Below are 12769 nucleotides of genomic sequence, written 5' to 3' on the forward strand. Positions count from 1 at the left end.
GCTGTCACAAGTATACGCTTTGAAAGCAAATGCTTTGGAAATACTGTGAGACAGGAAGGATAAGGAGTTTGATTGTTATTTTTTTGTAATGTAATGTACAGCTTTTGCTCATTAGTTTATTAAAAAAGCAAGGTATGATTTGAAAGCAAAATATGCTTGCATTTAAGACTTAGATTTTCTTTTTCATGCATGTGTTGACCTAGGTTAATCACATGTTAATGGCAAGAGATGCATTAAATCATGAGAAATTGGCAGAAGTGTTAGTATTTAATTAAAAGTAACAGAAGTATTTTATCTCCTGAGAATCTGAGGATATGTAGAGTACATCACTGCATTTCAAAATAAAACAATCAAAATTTAAGTAACAAAGAAAAACACCATGTAAAGAAGGCATGGAAAAAAAAATCCTAGAAAATAGCAAGTTAAAATAAGTTTCACCATCTGATAACTGGCTATATCACTTATTATGAAGTGATCATTTCAGAAGGTCTTTTCTACTGTGTTAGTAATTCAATTTTAATAAGTATTAACATATTTTATATTCCAAAGTTAATTTCATTTTGCATTCATGTATCATGATGGGTGAAGGACAGGCTTAAGCAGATACTTAATCTCAGACCTGCTTTGCAAAGTAGCCAAGCCATCATTGTATGGACTCCGAGTGGTACTGGGGAGCCTTTTAGACTATTTTACCAAAGAAACATTGGTTTGCATCTTTAAATTAACTCTGCAGCTATCAATTTGTAAAGATGGCCAAATACAGTGTCTCCACTTAAAAAAAAAAAAAAAAAAAAAAAGAAAAGAAAAAGAAAAACACCCATTTAATACACTAATAGCCAGTGCAAGGGTGTGGGTCACATTACCATTGTGCACTGCGGGGGCTGGGGGTAGTCTGAGGTCACACTTCAAATTACTGCACTCAAAACATTTCCGGGGATGGTATTCACAGGCACATCTCAGGCTAGTGCTCACATCTCGGTTACAGACCAAACACATAACCTTGGCTTTTTTATGATGAAAAGTACAGCACACCAGGAACAAAACAGGAATCCTCAGAATGAGTGACCGTATGGAAGTACACCAAAAAGTCAAGCCTCTGAGCCATGCTGCTTCTTAGCTGCTCACAAGTGCTAAAAAGAAGGGGCAAGAATTTCCTCCCTGCGCTGGGTATAGGAGCCTACACTGCTGCTCCACCTGCAGCACTCCTGAGACAGCCACCTAAATGCTTCCATAGTCAAAAGGGCTTGTATGACTTTTTCCAATGTGAAAACAATTTTCCTGTACATTTTTTTCATAGGAAACAGTTTTGATGTAATTTTAATGAGTTCACTTCTTTAAAAAGATTTTTGAAAAATTTGTTTAGAACTGCAGCATTTTCTGTCCTTTGAGATTACTAAAGTTGGAAGAAAATGCGAAAACATGGAAAAAAAAATCCAACCTGTTTTCTTATACATTCTTACTGGCTTCAAATTGTCCCTGTTCGCCAGCTGACATTAATGTGCAGAGAGATGTTAGTTAAGGTGCTAGTTTCAAAAATGAAAGGGAGTTTCAATCAGCTTTCTCACTGTTTGCACTCAACTGTTCTGCTGTTATTCAGATCATTTATTAAAGGTGTGGCAGTAGGATTTAGACACACAGAAAATGAACAGTGGTCACAAACTTCACAGTAAACTCAAATACGGAGAAGTATTCTCTATATCAGAAGGGGCATGGAAGAAGATAGATAATTATGAAGAAGCCCATTAACTGTGCATTAAAGGTTGTAAGTAGTCAGCGGGAGTGAAGGGAGTAACGATGAGCGAGGAACAGTTAGGACGTAATCTGGACTGTGAAGACAAGAAGCTTCTATATCCACTGCAGAAGGTTACTGTGGGTGTCAAGGAGGTATGGCTGCCTTAAGATACAGAGTATGGTTAACCTCAGATGAGGAAATGTAGTAGCAGAGGTCAAAGGAGAAATGCCTGAGCAGGATCTATCTGACACACAGAGGTTCATCATCGAAATCTGTGTTCCCAATATGAAGCTCTGTCCTGCAGTCAGAGTTTATGCAGAAACGGTTCATGTCTAGTTCTACGCCTAGCTCATGGCCCAGCTACCACTGTTAACATCTGAGTTGTACTCCTCTTGCACTAGGCCCTCTAGGACACTTTAATAGATTACATTTATGGTTGTCTTATATCATTTTGCCACCCTGTTAGGCAAATATTCTGACATGCAGCAAGTACAAACATAAAAATGTAGGCTGCAACAAGGTGATATGAAAATTAGTGCTTCTAGACAAATAGGAAATTAATATTAGCATCTAATTAGTCTTCATTGCATTTGAAGATGGAATTAATTAGTCTTAATAGGACCACAGAGGCATCACAAATGTTTTCTTTCCATCAAGCAAAGCCCACGCTGAACAACCACTAATCAATCATTCTGATAAAACACAGGGTGTCAGCAGTATTTCTCACCATCCATAATTCTGCTCCTCACAAGTTATTTTCTGCTTAGGGCCAGCTTTTGTTTGGTTTATTACTATGAATATTCCAATAATTATGGGTAAAGCCATTTTCTTGAATAAGACATTGCTTCTTACTTTCTGCACACATGAAAAAAAAAAAAAAAAAAAAGGTCTTGCATAGCTACTCACCAAGCCTTGAGCATTAACACTCCCTCTTTCCAGTGGGACACTGTATCTACCAGAGGTTCCCATCTTTGAAACAAGCAAGTAATAATAGGATCAGTGGGAGGCTTCATGTTAAAATTGCCTCATAAAAAAGACAGTAATGCATTTCAGGGGAAGGACACTTTTTTTCTGACTGCCAGTCAGAGAGTACTTTTTAAAGCATGTTAATATCTTGACACATTGGTATTAGTCCAGCTAAATAATATTTGTCCTGACACAAAATGCCACAGACTTCCTTAGCAGCTAGTTGTTAAATCTTTCAATTTAACACAATAAACAAATTTTAGAATTACAAGCCAAAAAAGGAGGCGCTGGGGGTTTTTTTTGTTTGTTTGCTTTTGTTTTTCTTTTAAGAGACTTGACTGAAGAAACACCTTTGATTAATGGCATTATGTGGTAAGAACATGGCATGATCATTTTACCTTACGCAAAAAGCAAGTTATGCAATGGATGGGGTTAAAGATCTTAAGATTTCATGACTGGCAAAAGTGAATGCTGCCAAAGTCAATGTGTTCACCCTTGACTGTTGGCTAATAAACAGCATTTCATGTCCTTGAGTTTTTTCTTGCCACCAACAGTGGTCCTGGAAATTACTCACCTTTTCTGAAAAAAAGTGTATTATAGCATTATCTATGCTTTGCAAAAATAGCATCCTAACACTACAACCTTTGTCTGTTTTGTGATCTGTTATTATATTTTAATGATGCAGCCCAGACAAACTAACTGACCTTCCTATAAATCTTCCATGGCATCAGGGGATAATTACTTTGTGTTTTTGCTTAGAGAAAGTCAGCAGTAATCCATCATTTTACTTTTTTACAATGGAAATAGTACTTTTATTTTTTGGAAATTAATATATAAAATATGGTTGCCGTAAGAGCTACTCTGTATTTAGAGTTATGCCAGCACTTTCTTGTGAAAAATATGTTTTCAAGGCTTTATGTTGAGAAATAAAAATAGGTTCCTGGATGAATTTTGGCATTAAAAAAAAAAGGCTTTCAAAAAAAATTTCAAAATCAACTATCTCAGTAAGTCTGAGTAACTTTAACTTTTAATTTGTGAGGTAAAAATGGGTACTTAGTACTTCAAGATAAGTAACACTGTCAGAAACATTTTCACTGAGATACAATGCTGAGGTTTAAAAGAGAACTATACAAGCTATTTTCCACAGCCTTGAATCTAGAGATGTTTGGAAGAGTAGAGTTTAAAATGTCAAAAGGACAAATCACCCCTTCCATTAAGAAGAAAAATTTTGGCATGCTTTTTTGAACATACAAATATATTAATACCCAAACTTTTGTATCTCCTAAAATCACATGTAGCTGCACAGAAGAGGAGATGATATCTGACCAAAGTGAAAGGGCATGGAGAGGGGAAGGGATTCTCCTTACAGACCAGCTCTACCAAAAGTTCAATGTAACCAGCATCATTCCAGCATACCTCTGGAGCAGGGAACTGGAGATTAGCCTTTAATTCACCCATTTCCATCTTATGATAATCAGGTTACTCCTGCAAACACATTTACAGAGTTTTGGTAAAAATGCCTTTGACCATGTGTCAGTTTCCACTTTCAAGTGATTAGGCCTTGTCCACTATACTGTCCATGCTCAGTCTTTATTACCAACAGCTTTGAAAGCAAAAGAAGCAACCAGTGATCAAAGTCTGATGAACATGTTTTCCTGTGTTTCCAGCTTTAGCTGTGATATTAGCTCCTGCTTTTTCTTTTTTTCCTGACCAAAATACCCCTAAAAGACACTTCTGTTTTTCCCCTTCAGCTTGTTCTTACCTGCAGGGTCACAATCCAACGCAGAGGAGACTTTTTCTCATAACACATACACCTATGAAAGACAGAAGGTTTCAGTGGGATCCTTCAGAGAGACAGGGTGACTGGTCTAAGCCAAAGCAGGGCCAGCATTCACAGATGTTCTGAGTTTCTGTGACATTCCCCTACCATTATTCTGGTCTGAACATTCCCACCGAGGCATGTAGTGTGTTCATAGTCTAACAAGTGGAATAATACACATACATACTTATCAGCTAAAACCTTTTCTGGTTAATTTTGACCTCAGTGAAAATGATTATCCAACAAAACAGAGCTGTGAAGATCAACAATAATTCTCATCTCAATTATTGAGAAATATAGTTTGTAAATGATTAGTGAAGAGACGATTCTTAGAAAATTTATGATAACGTTCTTTATTATACTTTGTATTATAATTTGTACTATTCTTTGTCTTTATTACATTTATATTGAAGCCTCCTTCCTTTTCTTTGTCACAAAGAGTTAAAAGCTGTAAGAGAATTTAAGAGCTTTTCAGTAATTTGGCACATCACTTTTAGCTCAGTTATTATCCAGCTGCATCAAGATATTAATGTAGTCATCTCTCTTTAGTCTCAATGAATTGCTGTAAAAATGTCAAACAATTAGATTATATTGGCCAACATAGCCCTGTTTGATTGAGTATAGATGTAGGCCATGTCCCTTGAATCATACTGATGAAGAAGCAGAAAGGCTTGTAGGACTCTGCTGCAAATTTATTTCAATAGGCATACCATTTAGGTTTCTACTGTCAGTACTTGCAATACTAATAACCAAAAAAATGCTAAATAGGTATTTTCAGGTGGAATAAAAGTCAATGTCATTCAGGGCAAATACAAACGATCTCTACTGGAGGAAAGAAAAAGAAAAAAAAAAAAAAAAAAAAAAACCACCCATACAAATGTCACAACATGCTATATCGTGGGTAAAGCGAAGGACAAACATACAGACAGAGTGCCCTTGCACAGGTTTGACCTTCCCGAAGAGCAAAATGAGCACCTCTCTTACTGATAGGAACAGTACTGCTCAAATCCTGTCCCTGGAATCAGAAAATATGAACCTTTTCTTTTGCAACAGGAAGGTAACCAGTTTATAAACCCTTGATACAGACAGCCGATTACAGATGTCTCAGTGCTGGCTGCTGTACATGTCTTGGCCCTCCCTTCAGCGTGCAATAGTGCACCCAGGGACCTGTGTAGCCCTGTCTCTGAAGGCACAGGAAGGTGCTAGCACTTAACAGATGAAATACCACTACCCTCAATGGTCTGGTGTCCACACAGACCACATGCAAGTTAATCAAAAGCTAAAAGCTATGCTGTTACAACTTAAAGCTGAAAACGCTTTCTGTTCTACGTGTGATTAAAAAAAAAAAAAAAATCAGAATTTCCATAATTGCTCACATATCACTAGGCTAGTAACAGAACAGGCAAAAACACAAGGACAGGGTATCTCCACAGCAGGTCTTCCTCAGCTGAAGAAATCTGTTCCCACCCTGCCTCATCAAATCTTTATCCATGTACATTTGAGCAAATGCCTACTTCTGAGCAGCAGTGCAGGAGAGATCATGCACCTTTGCACAGATGTGTTTTTGAGTGATGCTAGTTTATGATGTGATTAAGGCTAATCATCATAAATGCAAAGGCCCAGTGAGGATCAGGTGAACAAAGACAGGCAAGGAACTCTAGTAACCTAACCAGGTTTAGGAGCCCACTGAGGTGCTACTCCCACATCTGTCAAAGGAGGATAATCACCCACAGTCCCAGGGTGAATGAATCCCACCAGGACAGGGTTCACCCACCCTCCATGAAAGCCTTACAGACTGAAGGGGGTCTACGCATGTACATAAATACATGTACTATATATATATGTGTGTGTGTGTGTGTGTGTGTGTGTGTGTGTGTGTGTATACATATATATATACACACACACAAACATATACATATGTATATGTACACACACACACACACACACACACACACACACAGCCGACCACTCAGATCAGTGTGTGTGTGTGTGTGTGTGTGTGTGTGCGCGCACGCGCACACGCATGTATAAATACACAAATGCATACATTGCGTGTGTTTGCATGTGTCCCTGCTGGGAATACATGCTCAGCCTCACTACTTGCTTGACCTGGGGACACAAAAAGTGCTATGGAGCTCCAAGAAGCAGACCCAGGAAAGCATACTGCTGAGAGCCAGCGCACTTACGGTCACCCTGGAGAGCAGGATTTCAGAGCGCAACAGGTGTCCCAACCAAAACTTTCTTCTGGAAGTTTTTTTCCAAGCAAGGAGAAGCAGATGACAAAAGGTAATCCAAACACCTAACTCACCTCATGCTTTCAGCTGTGAGTGCAGTTTTGACAGGCGACAGCACTAGACCACCAGTCTGTCTGCGGCTCTGCTTGGGATAATCTGGATGCAACAAAAAGGGTAACAAAGACTTGAACCAACTGACATTTCTGTGTTTCAGGGAGAAGCTCGGCAGCAGGAGCAGCTAGGAAATGGATGTCCGGCAAGACTGTGTGCCAGAAACAGCTCTTAGGCATTCTGGCTGACCCAACAGGGCACTACCATGGCTCGGAAAAACTGAACCTAGCCTGCGCTTGCGCTCTTGAAAAATCAATTCACAGCAATGTCCCAGGCAGCGATGAAGGCCAGGAATTTGGGAAGTATTACTGTACTTGACACGGCTAACTCTGTCTGTGTGGGAAAGGTGGCACTGTTCTCTCCAAACTCTTTCTAATCCCAGTCATTGCTTTTTCTTTTTTCTTGTGAGGATATCACTGATGGGGTAGGTGAGAGCTCCTGCAACAGCCAAGACATTTTGCTCTAGCCTTTTATTAATTATTGGTTAATGCTGAAGGCGATATGTTTAGGTATTTCCTACAACTTGAATTGTTAGTGTCAGTTCTTCGTGACAACATGGTTCTGATTTAGTGAACCTATATTGGAATAATCTTTTTGCTGTTAAATACTATGTCAGTGTCCTGCCTCTTGCTATCTGCCATTTATCTGCTACCTCACTATTAGGACTAACCAAATGATTACAGACAGCCATCTGCGTACCTCATTTGTAGCACAATTCATGCTCACTTATCTTATATTCCTTAAGCTACTTCAAGAGGAACAAAAGTCCAGAAAAAAACTGAGGACATGGCAGAACTGCAAATATTTTTGGAAACCCATCCCTGTCTTCTAAAAGAAGCTGTTAGTTAATTCTCTGACAATGCATTGACAGGTAATTAATAACTACGTTTCGTGTCAGTAGAAGAACAGTCTGTTCTGGCTGCTCCAAGAATGTTGAGAACTTCAGCAGACAAGCTCATTAATACCAGAATGAAGGTCAAGATGTCTGCTCTGAATAGATTAAATGTTTTCACCACAAACTTTTTTTTCCGTGTTCCTTTCCTGTTCCAGGATGTTGCAGATTACAGCTCTAACTGTAATTCCATCGTCAGTGATCTCCCACCAGGTTCACCCTGCACTGATGTGCCTCCACAGCAGTGTTCAAAATGAAGGAAAGTGTTAAAAAGGAACACTTCTGGCCTATAGTAAGAAAGCAACGTTCCCTCACTGACTGATGACTGTGATAATGCCTTCTTTGTGCTAATGAAGAGAATGTGATCTCTGTCAGAAAACAAATTGTGAGCAGTGACCTGTCTCTGTTACAGTCTTGGCATTGAAGAGAAAAAGGAGGCAGAGATTAGCATTGTGGACACTGTCACTGTGATTAGATTAATGCATATGATCTGATACCCAATCAGATAATAAAACACCCATAAAATTAGAATATTTTCATAATGCAGTCAATAAGGCTTAGGATTGTCCAAGAAAACTACTAGCTGCACTTTTGAAAAAAAGTTACTATTTTTTTTTTGCCACAAGCCTCTCTCCCTGGAGCATAGCTGCTACGGACCTCCTTCACAATCAACGCATTTGTGTAAAATAAAAAAAAAAAAAAAAAGGAAGAATTTTAGAAAATAATGGGCCTGACAGATTACTTCAGTGTTCTTATTCTTAGATTATCTCAGGGCACCTGTAGCCTGGAAAAGCTGTTATGTCAAGTCTTGAATTGTTACTGGGTAAAGTCATCCCATAAAATGGAAATCTGAACCATCCACTCTGATAAGAAATTCATCTTGTGATGGTAACAACTTTACTTCCTTTAAAAAATTAAGTCATGGAAAAGGTTAAGTGAAAATACTCAATATTATAAACATATGTTCATAGTTAAAAAGAACCAAAAAGCTTGAATGATACATTGTAACTGTCAGTTAATTAGTGCAGCACTGTTGGAGATTTCTGGAAAAGCTGTTCATTTTTGTTGACATTTAGGTTTTCCTAACAATTTCAAATGGCAAATGTCAAGTATGAGAACATCAAGTAAAGTAATAGGACAGGAATGTTCAGTTATACAAAAGAACGTATTCCTAGAGCTCAGCTGTGATCTCAATTTCAGTTTCATCTTGCAGGTTTTTGCCCTCTTCTGCCATCATGTGTCAGGCAGAAGTATTATATGATATATAGGAAAAATAAATCACACTAATAATTCAGTGATAAAGAACTATCTTCCTAGATGTTTCCCATATTAATAGGCAATGCCACCAAACTGAAAAGCTAAGTGGGAAGAGGGGACATTACATATAAAATTTTTCAGAACCAAATGTATATAATTTCTATTAATGACATTTGCAGATGATGACACAAAACACTAAGGCTTAAAAATTATTATTATCAAAGATTATTTCCCTCTTCATTTCTTGTATTTTCTTTGCCTAAGTTGGACGCCTTTACTTCTCAAAGGGGTATTTATGTTGTTGACTTTGACTACATGTTTGAACTTAACACCTGCCTAGTACATGTATGTTCTCTTGACAGTGGAAGAAGACACCATACATCCATGCTAGACGTACTACTGTGACAACAGTGTTCATTTTAATGCCTCTTTTTTATTCTATATGGTGAGATTCAGATTTTAGGTAATATTATAGTTGATATTTTACTCTGCAGCAATAGTGTTAAATTATTGTACTGCATTTTAGTAAAAGTAGTAAGAAAAAGAAGCAGTCAAGTGATCTAAAATTAGTCCTTGGGCCATAAGTCTTAGACAACCTTCTACTTTAAAGCAAAAGAGAGGAAAAAAAACTAATAACTTGCTGCTAATGAAGACTTTTGTGACAATTGCTTTTGAAAATGCCATCTATTAGGTTCATGAAGCCCACCCATGTTCTGCTCTCACTGGCAAAGAAATACTGTACCTACTTTTTAGATGAGTAATGAGTAAGGTCCTCCACGGACCGACAAACATTTCAGGAGACATTAACATGCCTTCAGTTTTAGCTTGATCACATCCTTAAAATCCATACAAATGTATGGTAGTAGTAACTCTGTGACTGCCTCCACATGCAAACATCTCAGGTGGAGACATGAATTCATTCCTGAGAGGTACTTTAAAAAGCTCTTCCTTGCTGCTGTACAGCTGTTGAGCCAGTCTTTCCTCCATGCTATACAGAGGACGGGATTTGTACCCAGGGAGGGTGGCTGGCTCTGCTCTGACACCCTTCTCTGGACAGCTTCCAGGTCAGACAGAGCACCAAAGCCAGGGTCAGCAGACTTCGCAGGTTGTAAAGTCATTGAATTGATGTTCACACTTGGATGAATGGTCTTAACTAACCATGGGAATATATCCTTACAGAAACCTCAAACCAAGTCTAATTTCCCTGGCTACAAATACCCCCAGCCATCAGCTGCTGAGCTTTGGCATCTGCTCTGCTCATCCCTTTGAGAAGCAGGGAGACGGACTTACTGAGAGCATCAGCTATGTTCACTTTGCAGAGAGCAGCAAGTGTGATGAGGAACCTTTGATTCATTACTTATGGCAGTTTAATTTTAGAGCAGTCACATAAGGGACTGATGACAGAGCTTCTCTTTTTTTGTTTTATCATTTTCTAGCTAACTTGCTGCAGTTCTTCCCTGCAGACCATTTAGAACTACACACTTTTGTCACTTTTCTTGGACAGCTACCGACTACTCAAATTATATTCTTGTCCTGTAATATTATCAATAAATTCAACATGATTTTTTTCTGCTCACATTTTTTAGATTACATAAATTTTAGCTGACCAATTCTTTTCATGCTCAAATATATTATGAAATGTCATTTCTGTTATAAAAGCTAATTGATAACATGATTTGTTATGTTGGTGGGACATAATTCAGAAAGTTATTTTAAAGCCGTTGATACATGGAATAGCACTAACTGTTTAATATTTCTTGTATGAATGGATACAGCATAGGGGAAAGATGTGGTGCCATGTAGATGAAATATTTTCAGAAGCTTTTATTCTTGTTGTTTGGGCTTGTGCCAATGCCTTTCTAGTAGAAAGCTCATATGTCCTAAGCTGTTTCTGCTACAATTTATTCCTTGGTCATTAGTTAGTGGGATTTTTTTTTCCTTTCAGTCACTGAACAATATATGATATTTTAAAAATTAAAAATTCACAGTAATTCAAATAATTGGAGTACATTCTCTTGAGCTCCAAAGAATATGCCTTCAAAAAACAGAAAAGTATTTTTATAAAAATTATTTATACCACAAGGTTAATAGTCGTATATTAAGCCTCTACAAAATAAACATACCTTTTTCTGCCCCTTCCAGACTGCACACTCAAAAGATTTCTTTGGCTTTCATTGCCACCATGTGTTGGCCCCCTCTGTGGGGAGAAAGCTTGCTATTCCCACTCCATTTCAGTTTGCCTATGAGAGCATCTCACAAAACTCTTTTTTTTTTTTTTTAATCCTGATCTTTGGCTCAAATAGAGATCATGTTTACCTAGACCTCTGCACAGGCTGTTTGAAACCTGACACAGATTTCATTCAGTGATCACAGAAAACCTCAGAGAGCCTATTCTTCTCTTTCACTCTCTCCCCCCTAATCCTAGACTCACTTAAGAATTCACAGGTGAAGATGCAATTACAACTCTGCAAAGGCTTCTGGATTGCAGGAACATTCTCATGTGTAGCAAAGAAATAAGTTTAGGACTTATTTAGCTTCTTAAACACTGAGACTCTTTAGGTGTATTACAGTACATTTAACATTGTGGGTTCTTTTTATGTTTCCTAACTAAAACTGCTTTTGTCCCTCACAGAATCCTTCTGCTTAAACTTTTAATCACAATCTGAAGAATATCAGAAAATATTAAGCTTTTAGGTGTTTATTCAAATCAGGATCTGAAACAGACATTTTCTCCAACATTCCTTTTCAACCTTTTTTGCTTACCTCCATTCATAATTACCGTCTTTATAGAGAAGCATTCCAAACTCTAAAATTTCGCCAGCTGAGCTGCTGAATCCTTCTTCTATGTAACATGCAGTTTCTTCTCCTCCTTTGTTAAATTGCCTTTCTACATTTACGAAGAAATATAAAAAAATATTAATTTGTCTATGCTCTTTTTCTCTTAAAATCATTCCATTTTCTACTATATATCTTTTCCTGCGGTGACTCCATTTTTTCTACCATCAGGAAATTTAATCATGTCACTGCACATTGCTACAAACATGTAATGGAAAAGAAGAAATCATTTCCAGTACTAATTCCTGAAGCAATGATATCTTATGTCACTGCATGAATATCCACTGTTACCTAAAGTTCAAACAGTTGATTATCTACTCATGTAGTCCTGCTACTGAGTGGTATTTAGCACAGTGATTTCAAAAATATTCTCCCAATATTCCACAAAATTTGGTTATGACTACACTCCATAGCACTAAGACAATTTTTTTTAATGCCTCAGAAATGCCAATCAGATATTATGCATATTATGCATGACATCCGCTTTTAGTATGCTTAACCTGCATTCATTGCACATTTGCAGATGTTTCCCTACAGTGTCTCTGATTCGTGTTTCCAGTATCTTACTCCCAACAAGTAAAGCTTACAGATCTGAAGTCGCCTGGATAAGGCCATCATTCTTTATCAATGCTTTCTGATAAAGTGGTGCTGTCAGACCATAAAGGAATTTTTGGTCATACTCATTCATCTTTCTGACAGAGGTTGCTGCAATGTAGTTAGGGCCAAAGTATCAAATATAAATGGGAACATTTTTGGAGAAAAACACTTTGGAATATTAAGTTATTTCCATCAGTTTCATAAATAAAACCACAGTAGTAAACTATTGAATGAGCCCACCACATCTGGATATGAGAGTTTTTTCTAACCTTTGCAATCTTAAAGCTTTTATCCTGGATTATTTTCAAAGAATAACACTGTCATTT

The 12769-nt window shown here is 37.6% G+C and overlaps 1 long non-coding RNA gene across 2 annotated transcripts; it reads right to left on the reverse strand.

Moving 5' to 3' along the window:
• Positions 1 to 2619: 2619 nt before the first annotated feature.
• LOC106485810 (uncharacterized) lies at positions 2620 to 11839 on the reverse strand. 2 transcript variants are annotated; one of them, XR_001292787.1, is made up of 4 exons: positions 11775 to 11839; positions 6826 to 6907; positions 4461 to 4512; positions 2620 to 2701 (listed from the first exon to the last, which is right to left on the reverse strand). It is a non-coding gene; the product is annotated as an uncharacterized lncRNA (long non-coding RNA). The 2 variants fall into 2 exon arrangements; XR_010884678.1 differs by lacking the exon at positions 2620 to 2701 and adding an exon at positions 4152 to 4183.
• Between the last annotated feature and the right edge of the window lie 930 nt (positions 11840 to 12769).

The sequence above is a fragment of the Apteryx mantelli genome, chromosome 7, assembly GCF_036417845.1.
Source record: "Apteryx mantelli isolate bAptMan1 chromosome 7, bAptMan1.hap1, whole genome shotgun sequence".
NCBI lineage: Eukaryota > Metazoa > Chordata > Aves > Apterygiformes > Apterygidae > Apteryx > Apteryx mantelli.